Here is a 19226-nt window from a genome sequence, read left to right as displayed (position 1 = left end):
TGACAGAAAAGGGGAAAATTTATGGAAATAAATAATTAATATTTAAGCGTGCTGTCTTGCTGCTGTGGGCTGAAGAAAGGCAGCAGTGGGTATTGAACCAGGGAATCCACATCACTATTCAGAACAGTCCCAGCTATTAACCCAGTGAGCCAACACAGTACCTGACGGGTAATGGGCCGGAGGAAGGTGCAGGCCTGCCTGCCACCAGGGGGAGGGGGGGAGCGCTGTGGGCTGCTGCCCCCACCCCAGCTGTTGCGTCACTGCGTATTGCGGTTGGCTGTACGCAGCTTGCCCCGCCTGCGCTTGCGGCGTGAGGGTGCCCCGAGACAGTATTGGAGGGTACGGGTGGGTTAATTGCAGCGCTGGGGGGGGGGGGGGGATGTGCACGGGCTCCGGCGGTGGTGTCTGTCCCGCCGGAGCCGTTATCTGTGGCTGCTGCCGCTGCTGGGCGCGTACCAGCGTGCGTGGGTACGCGCCGCTACTGTGCAGCGTCGCTGGGGGTGTAAGTGTGGGCTCCGGCGGTGGGGCCTGCCCTGCTGGAGCCGGGGTTTGTGGCTGCTGCTGCGGCTGCTGCTGGGCACGTCCCATCATGTGTGGATACGTGCTGCTCATGTGCAGCGACGCGGGGGGTGTGCTCACGGGCTCCGGCGGTGGGGTCTGTCCCGCCGGAGCCGTGCTATACTGCTGCTGCTGCGCACGTCCCATCGTGTGTGGGTACGTGCTGTTAGTGTGCCGTGACGCGGGGGGTGTGCGCGTGAGCTCCGGCGGCGGGGCCTGTTCCGCCGGAGCTGGGACATCCGGCTGCTGCTGCGGCGGCTGGGCGGCGCCGAGTGTGACGCGATCGCTCGGCGCCTGCAGGGGTGGGGGGGTGTCCTGCGGCTGGTTGTGGGCTGGCGCGCCGGAGCCTGTTTTGGGCCCGCCGCGCGCCACCCAGGAATGAGGGGTGAAGCGGGCGGCGGTCGCGGGGGTGAAATCGCGGGCTCCGGCAGTGCGGCCTGACCCGTTGGAGCCGGGATGTGCGGTTGCTGGGCAGCGCCGAGCATGACGCGATCGCTCGGCGCCGGAAGTGGGGGGGGCGTGCCCTGCGACGGGCTATGGGCTGGCGCCCCGGAGCCCGCCTCGGGCCCGCCGCGTGCTAGCCACTTATGGAGGGGTGAAGCGGGCGGTGGTCCCGCCGTCACCGGCCGGGGCCCTTGGAGCCGTGATTGCGTCCGTTTGTATGAGACGCCGGGGGGGGGGGGTTCCTCTTAAGCCTTGGCATGCTGCGGGGTGGACGCTGGCTGTTATACAGCGTTAGTGTAAACAGTGTATGGAGGGTATTTGATGTGGATTGCGGGGTGCGCCTGCAGTGTGGTTCTACCTGCAGTTCAGGCGAGGGGGAGCGCGGGGAGGATTAATAATCAAAGTGTACTTATTCCTTCCTTGATTCCAGGAGCTGCCTTCTTGGATCCTTGATCAGCATGAAAAGAGGGAGCCTGCCTGGCATTCCTGGTCTTTTGTACCTCCCAGGTAACTCTCCTCCCCTTTTTCCTATAGGATGCTGCTATGCTACCTGCTCTATCCCCCCCCCCCCTCCCCCTCCCCTCCCCCTTTCTCCCATTCCCTGTCCCAGGCTTCCTTCTTTTAAAAAACCCAGGACGCTTATTTATTCTCGGGCCTATTCGTCCCTCGAATTCTTTTGTGCTGCATCAGTCCAGGCAGTCACAGTGTTGGTGTTCTCTGCTGCCATATATCCAGTGTAGCTGTAAAGTGGTGCTGTGTTGTACAGACCAGTCCAGTGTAGTCAGTGTATTGTGCTGCATCAGTCCAGGCAGTCACAGTGTTGGTGTTCTCTGCTGCCATATATCCAGTGTAGCTGTAAAGTGGTGCTGTGTTGTGCAGACCAGTCCAGTGTAGTCAGTGTATTGTGCTGCATCTGTCCAGGCAGTCGCAGTGTTGGTGTTCTCTGCTGCCATATATCCAGTGTAGCTGTAAAGTGGGGCTGTGTTGTGCAGACCAGTCCAGTGTAGTCAGTGTATTGTGCTGCATCAGTCCAGGCAGTCACAGTGTTGGTGTCCTCTGCTGCCATATATCCAGTGTAGCAGTAAAGTGGTGCTGTGTTGTGCAGACTAGTCCAGTGTAGTCAGTGTATTGTGCTGCATCAGTCCAGGCAGTCACAGTGTTGGTGTTCTCTGCTGCCATATATCCAGTGTAGCTGTAAAGTGGGGCTGTGTTGTGCAGACCAGTCCAGTGTAGTCAGTGTATTGTGCTGCATCAGTCCAGGCAGTCACAGTGTTGGTGTTCTCTGCTGCCATATATCCAGTGTAGCTGTAAAGTGGGGCTGTGTTGTGCAGACCAGTCCAGTGTAGTCAGTGTATTGTGCTGCATCAGTCCAGGCAGTCACAGTGTTGGTGTTCTCTGCTGCCATATATCCAGTGTAGCTGTAAAGTGGTGCTGTGTTGTGCAGACCAGTCCAGTGTAGTCAGTGTATTGTGCTGCATCTGTCCAGGCAGTCGCAGTGTTGGTGTTCTCTGCTGCCATATATCCAGTGTAGCTGTAAAGTGGGGCTGTGTTGTGCAGACCAGTCCAGTGTAGTCAGTGTATTGTGCTGCATCAGTCCAGGCAGTCACAGTGTTGGTGTCCTCTGCTGCCATATATCCAGTGTAGCAGTAAAGTGGTGCTGTGTTGTACAGACCAGTCCAGTGTAGTCAGTGTATTGTGCTGCATCAGTCCAGGCAGTCACAGTGTTGGTGTTCTCTGCTGCCATATATCCAGTGTAGCTGTAAAGTGGGGCTGTGTTGTGCAGACCAGTCCAGTGTAGTCAGTGTATTGTGCTGCATCAGTCCAGGCAGTCACAGTGTTGGTGTTCTCTGCTGCCATATATCCAGTGTAGCTGTAAAGTGGGGCTGTGTTGTGCAGACCAGTCCAGTGTAGTCAGTGTATTGTGCTGCATCAGTCCAGGCAGTCACAGTGTTGGTGTTCTCTGCTGCCATATATCCAGTGTAGCTGTAAAGTGGGGCTGTGTTGTGCAGACCAGTCCAGTGTAGTCAGTGTATTGTGCTGCATCAGTCCAGGCAGTCACAGTGTTGGTGTTCTCTGCTGCCATATATCCAGTGTAGCTGTAAAGTGGGGCTGTGTTGTGCAGACCAGTCCAGTGTAGTCAGTGTATTGTGCTGCATCAGTCCAGGCAGTCACAGTGTTGGTGTTCTCTGCTGCCATATATCCAGTGTAGCTGTAAAGTGGGGCTGTGTTGTGCAGACCAGTCCAGTGTAGTCAGTGTATTGTGCTGTATCAGTCCAGCCAGTCACAGTGTTGGTGTTCTCTGCTGCCATATATCCAGTGTCCTGTGTCATCAGTAATTTCAGCGACGATATACGCTGCTGCTATATATATCCACTGCTGTAGTATAACAAATTACAATTATATGTAGAGATGAGCATGTTTGGTTCGCCGAGAACCGAACCCCCCGAACTCCACGTGTCAAACACGGGTCCGAGCCCGGCTCGGTTATTCCCGCCTGACTCGGAGAACCCGAACAAGGCAACACGTCATCATCCCGCTGTCGGATTCTCGCAAAATTCGGATTCCGTATAGAGAGTCGCGCGTCGCCGCCATTTCACTTGCGCATTGTAGAGAGTACAGAGAGGGCATGGCTACATTCTCTCAGTGTCAGTTCTCAGTGTCAGTTCTCAGTATCAGTGCTCAGTATCAGTTCTCAGTAGTATCAGTGCTCAGTATCAGTGCTCAGTAGTATCAGTGCTCAGTAACACTGCTCATTGTCTTGTGCTGCATCGTGGTGCTCAGTAATACTACATTACTAATACTAGTACTGTGCCTTGTGCTGCATCCTGCTGCTCAGTGTCAGTTCTCAGTAGTATCATCAGTGCTCAGTATCAGTGCTCAGTAGTATCATCAGTGCTCAGTAACACTGCTCATTGTCTTGTAATACATTGTGGTGCTTAGTAATACTACATTACTAATACTAGTACAGTGTCTTGTGCTGCATTGTGCTGCTCAGTGTCAGTTCTCAGTAGTATCATCAGTGCTCAGTATCACTGCTCAGTAGTGTCATCATTGCTCAGTAACACTGCTCATTGTCTTGTGCTGCATTGTGGTGCTCAGTAATACTACATTACTAATACTAGTACAGTGTCTTGTGCTGCATCCTGCTGCTCAGTGTCAGTTCTTAGTAGTATTATCAGTAGAGATGAGCGGGTTCGGTTCCTCGGAATCCGAACCCCCCGAACTTCAGCCTTTTTACACGGGTCCGAGGCAGACTCGGATCTTCCCGCCTTGCTCGGCTAACCCGAGCGCGCCCTAACGTCATCATCCCGCTGTCGGATTCTCGCGAGGCTCGTATTCTATCGCGAGACTCGGATTCTATATAAGGAGCCGCGCGTCGCCGCCATTTTCACACGTGCATTGAGATTGATAGGGAGAGGACGTGGCTGGCGTCCTCTCCGTTTATAGTTACTGTTAGTAGTTAGTTGATCTGATTGCTGCTTAGCTTATTGTGGGGAGGATTGGGGAGAGCTGTTAGGAGGAGTACAGTCAGTGCAGAGTTTTGCTAGTTTTTTTTTATCCGTTCTCTGCCTGAAAAAAACGCTCCATACCATATCTGTGCTCAGCCTCAGTGTGCTGCATGATATATCTATGTATATCTGACTGTGCTGAGTGCTCACTGCTCACACAGCTGAATTGTGGGGGAGACTGGGGTGCAGTTATAGCAGGAGTACAGTGCACACTTTTGCTGCCAGTGTGACTGACCAGTGACCACCAGTATATTGTTTGCCTGAAAAAGTTAAACACTCCTGTGGTGTTTTTTTTTTTTATTCTATAAACGCATTCTGCTGACAGTGTCCAGCAGGTCCGTCATTCATTATATTATATAAATATTTACCTGCAGTAGTGTTATATTTTTTTTGTTCATCTCTATCATCTTTATCATCTCTATATTAGCAGACGCAGTACGGTAGTCCACGGCTGTGGCTACCTCTGTGTCGTCAGTGCTCGTCCATAATTGTATACTTACCTGTGGTGGGTTTTTTTTTTCTATCTTCTTCATACTAGTAGTTTAGGAGTCTGCTGACAGTGTCCAGCAGGTCCGTCATTATATTATATATACCTGCAGTAGTGATATATATATTTTTTTTATATCATTATCATCTCTATACTAGCAGACGCAGTACGGTAGTCCACGGCTGTAGCTACCTCTGTGTCGTCAGTGCTCGTCCATAATTGTATACCTACCTGTGGTGGGGTTTTTTTTTCTATCTTCTTCATACTAGTAGTTTAGGAGTCTGCTGACAGTGTCCAGCAGGTCCGTCATTATATTATATATACCTGCAGTAGTGATATATATATATTTTTTATATCATTATCATCTCTATACTAGCAGACGCAGTACGGTAGTCCACGGCTGTAGCTACCTCTGTGTCGTCAGTGCTCGTCCATAATTGTATACCTACCTGTGGTGGGGGTTTTTTTCTATCTTCTTCATACTAGTAGTTTAGGAGTCTGCTGACAGTGTCCAGCAGGTCCGTCATTATATTATATATACCTGCAGTAGTGATATATATATATATATTTTTTATATCATTATCATCTCTATACTAGCAGACGCAGTACGGTAGTCCACGGCTGTAGCTACCTCTGTGTCGTCAGTGCTCGTCCATAATTGTATACCTACCTGTGGTGGTTTTTTTTTTTCTATCTTCTTCATACTAGTAGTTTAGGAGTCTGCTGACAGTGTCCAGCAGATCCGTCATTATATTATATATACCTGCAGTAGTGATATATATATATATTTTTTAAATCATTATCATCTCTATACTAGCAGACGCAGTACGGTAGTCCACGGCTGTAGCTAACTCTGTGTCGTCAGTGCTCGTCCATACTTGTATACCTACCTGTGGTGGGGTTTTTTTTTCTATCTTCTTCATACTAGTAGTTTAGGAGTCTGCTGACAGTGTCCAGCAGGTCCGTCATTATATTATATATACCTGCAGTAGTGATATATATATATATTTTTTATATCATTATCATCTCTATACTAGCAGACGCAGTACGGTAGTCCACGGCTGTAGCTACCTCTGTGTCGTCAGTGCTCGTCCATAATTGTATACCTACCTGTGGTGGTTTTTTTTTTCTATCTTCTTCATACTAGTAGTTTAGGAGTCTGCTGACAGTGTCCAGCAGGTCCGTCATTATATTATATATACCTGCAGTAGTGATATATATATATTTTTTATATCATTATCATCTCTATACTAGCAGACGCAGTACGGTAGTCCACGGCTGTAGCTACCTCTGTGTCGTCAGTCACTCGTCATCCATAAGTATACTAGTATCCATCCATCTCCATTGTTTACCTGAGGTGCCTTTTAGTTGTGCCTATTAAAATATGGAGAACAAAAATGTTGAGGTTCCAAAAATAGGGAAAGATCAAGATCCACTTCCACCTCGTGCTGAAGCTGCTGCCACTATTCATGGCCGAGACGATGAAATTCCATCAACGTCGTCTGCCAAGGCCGATGCCCAATGTCATAGTACAGAGCATGTAAAATCCAAAACACAAAATATCAGTAAAAAAAGGACTCAAAAATCTAAAATAAAATCGTCGGAGTAGAAGCGTAAACTTGCCAATATGCCATTTACCACACGGAGTGGCAAGGAACGGCTGAGGCCCTGGCCTATGTTCATGGCTAGTGGTTCAGCTTCACATGAGGATGGAAGCACTCAGCCTCTCGCTAGAAAAATGAAAAGACTTAAGCTGGCAAAAGCACAGCAAAGAACTGTGCGTTCTTCGAAATCACAAATCCACAAGGAGAGTCCAATTGTGTCGGTTGCGATGCCTGACCTTCCCAACACTGGACGTGAAGAGCATGCGCCTTCCACCATTTGCACGCCCCCTGCAAGTGCTGGAAGGAGCACCCGCAGTCCAGTTCCTGATAGTCAGATTGAAGATGTCAGTGTTGAAGTACACCAGGATGAGGAGGATATGGGTGTTGCTGGTGCTGGGGAGGAAATTGACAAGGAGGATTCTGATGGTGAGGTGGTTTGTTTAAGTCAGGCACCCGGGGAAACACCTGTTGTCCGTGGGAGGAATATGGCCATTGACATGCCTGGTGAAAATACCAAAAAAATCAGCTCTTTGGTGTGGAAGTATTTCAACAGAAATGCGGACAACAGGTGTCAAGCCGTGTGTTGCCTTTGTCAAGCTGTAATAAGTAGGGGTAAGGACGTTAACCACCTCGGAACATCCTCCCTTAGACGTCACCTGCAGCGCATTCATCATAAGTCAGTGACAAGTTCAAAAACTTTGGGCGACAGCGGAAGCAGTCCACTGACCAGTAAATCCCTTCCTCTTGTAACCAAGCTCACGCAAACCACCCCACCAACTCCCTCAGTGTCAATTTCCTCCTTCCCCAGGAATGCCAATAGTCCTGCAGGCCATGTCACTGGCAATTCTGACGAGTCCTCTCCTGCCTGGGATTCCTCCGATGCATCCTTGCGTGTAACGCCTACTGCTGCTGGCGCTGCTGTTGTTGCTGCTTGGAGTCGATGGTCATCCCAGAGGGGAAGTCGTAAGACCACTTTTACTACTTCCACCAAGCAATTGACTGTCCAACAGTCCTTTGCGAGGAAGATGAAATATCACAGCAGTCATCCTGCTGCAAAGCGGATAACTGAGGCCTTGGCATCCTGGGCGGTGAGAAACGTGGTTCCGGTATCCATCATTACTGCAGAGCCAACTATAGACTTGATTGAGGTACTGTGTCCCCGGTACCAAATACCATCTAGGTTCCATTTCTCTAGGCAGGCGATACCGAAAATGTACACAGACCTCAGAAAAAGACTCACCAGTGTCCTAAAAAATGCAGTTGTACCCAATGTCCACTTAACCACGGACATGTGGACAAGTGGAGCAGGGCAGACTGAGGACTATATGACTGTGACAGCCCACTGGGTAGATGTATTGACTCCCGCCGCAAGAACAGCAGCGGCGGCACCAGTAGCAGCATCTCGCAAACGCCAACTCTTTCCTAGGCAGGCTACGCTTTGTATCACCGCTTTCCAGAATACGCACACAGCTAAAAACCTCTTACGGCAACTGAGGAAGATCATCGCAGAATGGCTTACCCCAATTGGACTCTCCTGTGGATTTGTGGCATCGGACAACGCCAGCAATATTGTGTGTGCATTAAATATGGGCAAATTCCAGCACGTCCCATGTTTTGCACATACCTTGAATTTGGTGGTGCAGAATTATTTAAAAAACGAGAGGGGCATGCAAGAGATGCTGTCGGTGGCCAGAAGAATTGCGGGACACTTTCTGCGTACAGGCACCACGTACAGAAGACTGGAGCAACACCAAAAACGCCTGAACCTGCCCTGCCATCATCTGAAGCAAGAAGTGGTAACGAGGTGGAATTCAACCCTCTATATGCTTCAGAGGTTGGAGGAGCAGCAAAAGGCCATTCAAGCCTATACAACTGACCACGATATAGGAGGTGGAATGCACCTGTCTCAAGCGCAGTGGAGAATGATTTCAACGTTGTGCAAGGTTCTGCAACCTTTTGAACTTGCCACACGTGAAGTCAGTTCAGACACAGCCAGCCTGAGTCAGGTCATTCCCCTCATCAGGCTTTTGCAGAAGAAGCTGGAGACATTGAAGGAGGAGCTAACACAGAGCGATTCCGCTAGGCATGTGGGACTTGTGGATGGAGCCCTTAATTCGCTTAACAAGGATTCACGGGTGGTCAATCTGTTGAAATCAGAGCACTACATTTTGGCCACCGTGCTCGATCCTAGATTTAAAACCTACGTTGTATCTCTCTTTCCGGCAGACACAAGTCTGCAGGGGTTCAAAGAACTGCTGGTGAGAAAATTGTCAAGTCAAGCGGAACGCGACCTGTCAACATCTCCTCCTTCACAGTCTCCCGCAACTGGGGGTGCGAGGAAAAGGCTCAGAATTCCGAGCCCACCCGCTGGCGGTGATGCTGGGCAGTCTGGAGCGACTGCTGATGCTGACATCTGGTCCGGACTGAAGGACCTGACAACGATTACGGACATGTCGTCTACTGTCACTGCATATGATTCTCTCACCATTGAAAGAATGGTGGAGGATTATATGAGTGACCGCATCCAAGTAGGCACGTCAGACAGTCCGTACGTATACTGGCAGGAAAAAGAGGCAATTTGGAGGCCCTTGCACAAACTGACTTTATTCTACCTAAGTTGCCCTCCCACAAGTGTGTACTCCGAAAGAGTGTTTAGTGCCGCCGCTGACCTTGTCAGCAATCGGCGTACAAGGTTACTTCCAGAAAATGTGGAGAAGATGATGTTCATTAAAATGAATTATAATCAATTCCTCCATGGAGACATTCACCAGCAGCAATTGCCTCCACAAAGTACACAGGGAGCTGTGATGGTGGATTCCAGTGGGGACGAATTGATAATCTGTGAGGAGGGGGATGTACACGGTGATGAATCGGAGGATGATGATGAGGTGGACATCTTGCCTCTGTAGAGCCATTTGTGCAAGGAGAGATTAATTGCTTCTTTTTTGGTGGGGGTCCAAACCAACCCGTCATTTCAGTCACAGTCGTGTGGCAGACCCTGTGTTACAATCCTGACTGTAGGTTTTATATTTGGTGACTTACCCCTGCCATCTGTCCTGGATCCTGTGTCTTTTCACTCACGGAGTTAAACAGCTTGTCAGCACTATGAGTTTTCCTGAGTTCTCTGCCTGAGAGGTAATAGTTAATTAGCTCCACCTGTGGTGATCTCCTGTGTGAGGCTGAATTCAGTAATCTGAACTTTAGGTCTAAAAGCAAGCATCCTGTATTTTGCAGAAGTTCAGGCTTCAGTGTTCTCTCGGCCTGCTTGGCCTCATTCTACATCACAGCCTTGGCTAGAGTAGTCACATGACAGTGACTGTTCACCTGACCCAGAGTTGTTCAATCCTCTGCCAGCCTGAGACTCTCTGCATCACCTAATCCTGCTCACCAATCACCAAGGACCAGGAAGTATAAATCAGGAGGCTGAGTTAGAAACTGGGCCAGTTCCTTGTGACACACACAGCTATGTATGAGCATTCAAGCTGAGCTCCCTAAAGTTGTGATCTCCAGAGCTCCCGTATCCAGCACCTCCGTCCCTCAGCACCTTCGTGCCTCAGTACCTCCGTGCCTCAGTACCTCAGTGCTTCCAGTACCTCCGTGCTTCCAGCACATCTGTGCCTCAGTACCTCCGTGCCTCAGTACCTCCGTGCCTCAGTACCTCCGTGCCTCAGTACCTCCGTGCTTCCAGTACCTCCGTGCCTCGGTACCTCAGTGCTTCCAGTACCTCCGTGCTTCCAGTACATCCGTGCCTCAGTACCTCCGTGCTTCCAGTACCTCCGTGCCTCAGTACCTCCGTGCTTCCAGCACCTCCGTGCCTCAGTACCTCCGTGCCTCAGTACCTCCGTGCTTCCAGCACCTCCATGCTTCCAGCACCTCCGTGCCTCAGCACCCCAGTGTCTCTACGCACCCCAGTGCCTCTACGCACCCCAGTGTCTCTACGCACCCCAGTGCCTCTATGCACTTCAGTGCCTCTATGCACTTCAGTGCCTCTACGCACTTCAGTGCCTCCAAGCACCTCAGTGTCTCCAAGCACCTCAGTGTCTCCAAGCACCTCAGTGTCCCCAAGCACCCCGTGCCCTTTAGCACAGTTGTACCTGGTATTCTTCACTGATTCATCAGTGCCTTTCCAGTTCTGTCTTTCAGGAGACCTTCAGCATCCACACGTGCCTCCTGTCTGCCGACCTAATCCTTCATGAGGAGAACCTAGATTCGGCCATATTTGCTGCGGTTCCTCTTCCCAGTCGCCAGGGGAGGTCCCGAGTCCACAACACTCCCAAACCAGGTCAGTGGTAGTATTCGTATAATCATCCAGTCGCCCGCACAGACTTCACTAACACCGGGTTCACAAAACCTCAGTCATGACACCCTGTCACTGAAATGATGGATTGGTTAAAGTGTGCATGTCCTGTTTATACAACATAAGGGTGATTGGGAGGGCCAAAGGACAATTCCATCTTGCACCTCTTTTTTCTTTCATTTTTCTTTGCGTCATGTGCTGTTTGGGGAGTGTTTTTTGGAAGGGCCATCCTGCGTGACACTGCAGTGCCACTCCTAGATGGGCCAGGTGTTTGTGTCGGCCACTAGGGTCGCTTAGCTTACTCACACAGCTACCTCATTGCGACTCTTTTTTTCTTTGCGTCATGTGCTGTTTGGGGAGTGTTTTTTGGAAGGGCCATCCTGCGTGACACTGCAGTGCCACTCCTAGATGGGCCAGGTGTTTGTGTCGGCCACTAGGGTCGCTGAGCTTAGTCACACAGCTACCTCATTGCGCCTCTTTTTTTCTTTGCATCATGTGCTGTTTGGGGAGTGTTTTTTTGGAAGGGCCATCCTGCGTGACACTGCAGTGCCACTCCTAGATGGGCCCGGTGTTTGTGTCGGCCACTAGGGTCGCTTATCTTACTCACACAGCTACCTCATTGCGCCTCTTTTTTTCTTTGCATCATGTGCTGTTTGGGGAGTGTTTTTTTGGAAGGGCCATCCTGCGTGACACTGCAGTGCCACTCCTAGATGGGCCAGGTGTTTGTGTCGGCCACTTGTGTCGCTTAGCTTAGCCATCCAGCGACCTCGGTGCAAATTTTAGGACTAAAAATAATATTGTGAGGTGTGAGGTGTTCAGAATAGACTGAAAATGAGTGGAAATTATGGTTATTGAGGTTAATAATACTTTGGGATCAAAATGACCCCCAAATTCTATGATTTAAGCTGTTTTTTAGGGTTTTTTGAAAAAAACACCCGAATGCAAAACACACCCGAGTCCGACAAAAAAAATTCGGTGAGGTTTTGCCAAAACGCGTTCGAACCCAAAACACGGCCACGGAACCGAACCCAAAAGCATAACACAAAACCCGAAAAATTTCCGGTGCACATCTCTAATTATCAGTGCTCAGTGTGAGAGGTGCGGCTGCGGTGTGGTGGTGCCTGCTGCCGTGCAGGTGTAGACTCTGTACTCACCAGGCGCCGCTCTCTCTCTCACCTTCAGGTACCGGAACCTTCAACGGACCTGGAAATCTTCAGTCGGATCCGGACACGGCGATTCCCTCTCGGAGCTGACCGACGACCGAGCTGAGGAGAGAATAGTTTACCTTAAAGGGGGTATCGACCCTTCTTCCACTGGAACAGGGGATACCCCAGGGGTGACCGCGACCTTCACCGGTTGGGTGAAAGGTCATCACTGGCACAAGGCCTCAGACACCCAGCTTTCACACACTCGCGCTCTCGCACGTAGTGTGATGAAAAGGATTCTCACGTCCGTGAGCAATCCCGACTCCGGCACTCGGGGACAGACAAGGGACAAACGTACACGGATGCTACACACCGTCACAAGTCTTGCACTCCGATCTTCTCCACTTACAGGTCCCTGTAAGGAGGCAAAGAGAAACAGCCGTGCAGGGCCAAGAACTACCCTAGTGTGCGTCCGCTACACTAGCTACATAAACAGAGCCCTCAAACTAGCTCGTGTGGGTGGTGCAACACAACTATGCACAACTTAAACAAACAGACACTTTGCCCTGCACGGTAACAACATACATCACAATATCGGAATACAAGATCACACGGTGCTGTCCCTTTAAATCCCTCCCGCTGGAAAGGGGGTGGGCGCCGCACGGCAAACCCACCTCCTGTACCTTCCCTTATGTGGGCCTCAGGCTTGCCTACCTAAATACCTCAGGGTGACCTGGGCCTAGCGCCCAGTGCCACCTGTACTCACCTCGGGGGTCTTATTCACTGGGCCTAGCGCCCCCTAGCTGCACACAGGCCGGAGGCCTGATTTCACCCACGGGCCTAGCGCCCGCCTAACCTGTCACACGCGGGGTGACCTGGGCCTAGTACCCAGCGTCACCTTTAGATATCCCTAGCTGGCCAAAATACCCTAGGGCCTAATGCCCTCTAATGCCCCACAGGCCTATTGCCTGATATGCCCCCGGGCCTAGTGCCCGCCTAACTGGTGCCACAGGGAGAGGGTGGCTTGGGCCTAATGCTCAAACCACCTAATCAAATAATGGCCCCCAATATCCTATCTGCGCCCAGGCCTAGTGCCCAAATTGTGCCCTCGGGCCTAATGCCCGTCCCTGGTGGTCGAGGGAGGAAAAGGGGAGGGGGTGAGGGTAGCCTCACTGAGGCCTCACCTGATCCAGGGGTCTCCGGCACCCTCTTCTGCCGCTGGCCCGTCCTGGCCAACGGCGCCTCCGTCTCTTCTCCGCATCCAGCTGCCGCTGGACATCTTCTTCAAGGGGCCTGGCGTCTCCTGGCCTCTTCCGCGGCCTCAGGACCTCTTCACCGCTCTTCGGCGCGGCCCGGCGTCTTCTCTCTGCTCTTCCCGCCCGGCGTCCTCTTCTGACTTCGCGCCCCCGCGCGCGGTCTTTTCTTCAGGCTCCCGCCCGGCGTCTGACGTCAGATGCCGGGGGCGGGGCCTATGACGCGGCGAGCGCCGATTGGCTCACCGCGCCCCTCTCCAATTGGCTGCCGCTCCGGGAGCCGCGATTGGCTCCCGGAGGGCGCCAACATTCAAATGCCCCCGCAGCCTCTGGTCCGGTGCAGGGAAAAGGGTAATCCCTGCACCGGACACCCGCCGCCACGCACCCAGCGCTGGGGACAGACAAGCTGCCCCAGCGCTGTCCCCAGCTAGGGACAGCAACACTGATGTGCCCACCGGGCACATCTCTACACTCAGTATTAGTGCTCAGGAGTATCATCAGTGCTCAGTATCACTGCTCATTGTCTTGTGCTGCATTGTGATGCTCAGTAATACTACATTACTAATACTAGTACAGTGTCTTGTGCTGCATCGTGCTGCTCAGTGTCAGTACTCTGCAGTATCATCAGTGCTCAGTGTCAGTTCTCAGTAGTATCATCAGTGCTCAGTATCACTGGTCAGTGCTCAGTGTCTTGTGCTGCATCGTGCTGCTCAGTGTCTGCCATTTGATATAATTTCCGTGATACTGGCTTGTAATTCTAGTGATTTTTCATTTTCTTCAAGTGATTTGGACCAATAATACCATTGATTAGAATTAATATTTCCTGTGATATTGAGGTGTTTGTGTCGCTTAGCTTAGCCGTCCAGCGACCACAGTGCACCTCTTTTTCTCTTTTCTTTGCATCGTGTGCTATTTGGGGACTATTTTTTTAAAAGTGCCATCCTGTCAGCCACTGCAGTGCCACTCCTAGATGGGCCAGGTGTTTGTGTCGCCCACTTAGTCATCCAGCGACCTCGGTGCAAATTTTAGGACTAAAAATAATATTGTGAGGTGTGAGGTGTTCAGAATAGACTGGAAATGAGTGAAAATTATGGTTATTGAGGTTAATAATACTATAGGATCAAAATGACCCCCAAATTCTATGATTTTAGCTGTTTTTGAGTTGTTGTTTTTTAAATCACCCGAATCCAAAATACAGCTGAATCCAAAACCCGAAAGGGTGGTTTTGCCAAAACGCGTCCGAATCCAAAAACACGACCTCAGACCCGAATCCAAAACCAAAACACAAAACACAAAAAAAGCCTGCTGCACATCTCTAATTATATTATTATTAAAAAGCTGTTAGGCTGCATCAGACCAGTGGTAGTGTCCTGTGTCATCAGTAATTCCAGTGATGATATACGCTGCTGCTATATATCCACTGCTGCACTATAACAATTATAACAACCTGTTAGGCTGCATCAGACCAGAGGTAGTGTCCTGTGTCATCAGCAATTCCAGTGATGATATACGCTGCTGCTATATATCCACTGCTGCACTATAACAATTATAACAACCTGTTAGGCTGCATCAGATCAGTGGTAGTGTCCTGTGTCATCAGCAATTCCAGTGATGATATACGCTGCTGCTATATATCCACTGCTGCACTATAACAATTATAACAACCTGTTAGGCTGCATCAGACCAGAGGTAGTGTCCTGTGTCATCAGCAATTCCAGTCATTCCTGTGACGCATATTGTCTCTTATAACTCCCAAAAAATAATGGAGAGCAAAAATTTTGAGGAGAAAATAGGGAAAGATCAAGAAGAACCACTTCCTCCTAGTGCTGAAGCTGCTGCCACTAGCCATGACTTAGACAATTAAATGCCATCAACGTCATCTGCCGAGGCCAATGCCCAATGTGATAGTAGAGGGCGTGTAAAATCCAAAAAGCCAAAGTTCAGTAAAAAGAACCAAAAAAATAAATTTAAATCGTCTGAGGAGAAACGTAAACTTGCCAATATGCCATTTACGACACGGAGTGGCAAGGAACGGCTGAGGCCCTGGCCTATGTTCATGGCTAGTGGTTCAGCTTCACATGAGGATGGAAGCCCTGATCCTCCCACTTGAAAAATTAAAAGAGTTAAGCTGGCAAAAGCACAGAAAAGAACTGTGTGCTCTGAGATGTTATCACAAATCCACAAGGAGAGTCCAAGTGTGTCGGCGGTTGCGATGCCTGACCTTCCCAACACTGGACAGGAAGAGCTTGCGCCTTCCACCATTTGCACGCCCCCTGCAAGTGCTGGAAGGAGCACCCACAGTCCAGTTCCTGATATTCAAATTGAAGATGTCACTGTTGAAGTACACCAGGATGAGGAGGATATGGGTGTTGCTGGCGCTGGGGAGGAAATTGACAAGGAGGATTCTGATGGTGAGGTGGTTTGTTTAAGTCAGGCACCCGGGGAGACACCTGTTGTCCTTGGCATGAAGAAGCCCATTGTGATGTCTGGGCAAACTACCAAAAAAGCCACCTCTTCGGTGTGGAATTATTTCTCCTCAAATCCGGACAACAGGTGTCAAGCCATCTGTTGCCTCTGTCAATCTGTAATAAGTAGGGGTAAGGATGTTAACCATCTAGGAACACCCTCCCTTATACGGCACCTGCTGCGCATTCATCAGAAGTCAGTGTCAAGTTCAGAAACTTTTGGTAAGAGCATAAGCAGTCCACTGACACCTAAATCCCTTCTTCCTCTTGTACCCAAGCTCCTGCAAGACACACCACCAACTCCCTCAACGTCAACTTCCTCCTCAGTCAGGAATGTCCATAGTCCTGCAGAGGACTGAGGAGTCCTCTCCTAACCGGTATTCCTCTGTAGGATCCTTGAGTGTATGCCTGCTGTTGCTGCCACTGCTGTTGTTGCTGCTGGGAGTCGATCGTCATCCCAGAGGGGAAGTCGGAAGACCTTCCTGGGGTGATCCTCGTCATGGAAGTACAGAGGGTGTTTCTGCCAGAGGAGAAAGCTTTGGTGATACAAACAATGTTCCGGGATGTCCTGAAGCCAACCCTGGTATCGGTTCATCAGTGCATTTGCCTCCTAGTGGTTTCCTCCTACTATGCTCTACAGTACTACCAGTAAGCAATTGACTGTCCAACAGTCCTTTGTGAGGAAGATGAAATATTACAGCAGTCATCCTTTTGCAAAGAAGATAACTGAGGCCTTGGGGTAAATTTACTAAGGTGGGAGTTTTTTAGAACTAGTGATGTTGCCCATAGCAACCAATCAGATTCTACTTATCAAGCTGCTTCTAGAAGATAATAGATAGAATCTGATTGGTTGCTATAGGCAACATCGCCAGTTCTAAAAAAACTCCCACCTTAGTAAATTTACCCCCCTTGACAGCTATGTTGGTGTTAGAGGTTCGTTCGGTATCCAACATTAGTTCAGAGTCACTTAAAGATTTGTTTGAGTTACTGTGTCCCCGGTATCAATTCCCATCTAGTTTCCACTTCTCTAGGCAGGCGATACCGAGAATGTACACAGACATCAGAAAAAGAGTCACCAGTGTCCTAAGAAATGCAGTTGTACCCAATGTCCACTTAACCACGGACATGTGGACAAGTGGAGCAGGGCAGACTATGGACTATTTGACTGTGACAGCCCACTGGGTAGATGTATTGCCTCCCGCAGCAACAACAGCAGCAGCGGCACCAGTAGCAGCATCTCACAAACGCCAACTAGTTCCTAGGCAGGCTGCGCTTTGAATTACCACTTTCTATAAGAGGCACACAGCTGAAAATCTCTTACGGAAACTGAGAAACATCATCACAGATTGGCTTACCCCAATTGGACTCTCCTGGGATTTGTGACATCGGACAATGCCACCAATATTGTGCGTGCATTACATGTGGAAAAATTCCAGCACGTCCCAAGTTTTGCACATACAATGAATTTGGTGGTGCAGAATTTTTTAAAAAACGACAGAGGCGTGCAAGAGATGCTGTCGGTGGCCTGAAGAATTGCGGGCCACTTTCGTCATTCAGCCACCGCGTGCCGAAGACTGGAGCACCAGCAAACACTTCTGAACATTCCCCGCCATCAGCTGAAGCAAGAGGTGATAACGAGGTGGAATTCAACACTCTATATGCTTCAGAGGATGGAGGAGCAGCAAAAGGCCATTCAAGCCTATACATCTGCCTATGATATAGGCAAAGGAGGGGGAATGCACCTGACTCAAGCGCAGTGGAGAATGATTTCAACGTTGTGCAAGGTTCTGCAAGGTTCTGCAACTCTTTGAACTTGCCACACGTGAAGTCAGTTCAGACACTGCCAGCCTGAGTCAGGTCCTTCCCCTCATCAGGCTTTTGCAGAAGAAGCTGGAGAGATTGAAGTAGGGAGCTAAAACGGAGCGATTCCGCTAGGCATGTGGGACTTGTGGATGGAGCCCTTCATTCGCTTAACCAGGATTCACGGGTGGTCAATCTGTTGAAATCAGAGCACTACATTTTGGCCACCGTGCTCGATCCTAGATTTAAAACCTACGTTGTATCTCTCTTTCCAGCAGACACAAGTCTGCAGAGGTTCAAAGACCTGCTGGTGAGACATTTGTCAAGTCAAGCGAAACGTGAAACGCCAACAGCTCCTCCTTCATTTTCTACCGCCACTGGAGCTGCCAGGAAAAGATCAAATTTCCAAAACCACCCGCTTGTGGTTATGCAGGGCAGTCAGGAGCGAAAACGGACAACAGGTCCGTACTGAAGGATCTGCCAACGATTACTGACATGTCATCTACTGTCACTGCATATGATTCCTGTCACCATTGAAAGAATGGTGGAGGATTATATGAGTGACAGCAATCACTGTAGGCATGTCAGACAGTCCGTACGTATACTGGCAGGCAAAGGAGGCATCTGTGATGATGGGGATGTACACAGTAAAAGGGGTGCGGAATCAGATGATGAGGAGGAGGTGGACATCTTGCCTCTGTAGAGCCAGTTTGTGCAAGGAGAGATTTATTACTTCTTTTTTGGTGGGGGCCCAAACCAACCAGTCATTTCAGCCACAGTCGTGTGGCAGACCCTGTCGCTGAAATAATGGGTTTGTTAAAGTGTGCATGTCCTGTTTATACAACATAGGGGTGGGTGGGAGGGCCCAAGGACAATTGTGTGTTGTTCTGGCCACTTGGGTCGCTTAGCTTAGTCATCCAGCAACCTCGGCCTAAAAATAATATTGTGAGGTGTGGTGTGTTTTAGAATAGAATGGAATGAGTGGAAATTATGGTTATTGAGGTCAATAATACTATGGATTAAAATTAGCCCCAAATTCTATGATTTAAGCTGTTTTTGAGGGGTTTTTTTTTTTAAAAAAACACCCAAATCCAAAACGCACCCGAAACCGACAAAAATTTTTAAGGGACGTTTTGCCAAAACGCATCCGAATCCAAAACACGGCGCGGAACGGAATCCAAAACCCGAAAAATTTCCAGTGCACATCACTAATATATATATATATATATATATATATCTCCTTAGGTCCAAAAAGTTGACCTCCACCTTGCTCATATCGAATGTCAATTGTATATTTAAATGGTTGTTATTTAAATGTGTGCAGAAGGCGTCGAGGGATCTCCGATCACCTCCCCACACAAAGATAATGTCATCGATATAGCAATGCCAGGACACCAGACATGGCACCCAGCTGATGGCCCCCCCATACTGAAAATTCTTCCCAATGGACCATAAACAAGTTAGCATAGCTGGACGCCAGTCTGGTGCCCATCGCCGTGCCTGTGAGCTATAAGTAAAAAGCGTCCTGAAACCAATATAAGTTATTCTTGAGGATAAGTGAAATGCCCTCCAGAACAAATTCCCTTCTATTCTCCTCCATTTTAATTGCTTCCAAGAAAAACCTGGTGGTTTCTAAACCATGTTCATGTTCAATGATGGTGTAC

General features: G+C 49.6%; 1 long non-coding RNA gene across 1 annotated transcript in view; it reads left to right on the top strand.

Annotated features, from left to right (window-relative positions):
* Positions 1-1407: 1407 nt before the first annotated feature.
* Positions 1408-19226, top strand: part of LOC134987655 (uncharacterized) — a 33690-nt gene continuing 15871 nt past the window's right edge. The window contains exon 1 of the long non-coding RNA XR_010193247.1: positions 1408-1509. This is a non-coding gene — a long non-coding RNA (uncharacterized LOC134987655). The remainder of the gene's footprint in view (positions 1510-19226) is intronic.

Source organism: Pseudophryne corroboree, unplaced genomic scaffold, assembly GCF_028390025.1.
Source record: "Pseudophryne corroboree isolate aPseCor3 unplaced genomic scaffold, aPseCor3.hap2 scaffold_1017, whole genome shotgun sequence".
NCBI classification, from domain to species: domain Eukaryota; kingdom Metazoa; phylum Chordata; class Amphibia; order Anura; family Myobatrachidae; genus Pseudophryne; species Pseudophryne corroboree.
Note: the sequence above shows the minus strand (reverse complement) of the source record. Positions and strands in the feature narration are given on the sequence as shown.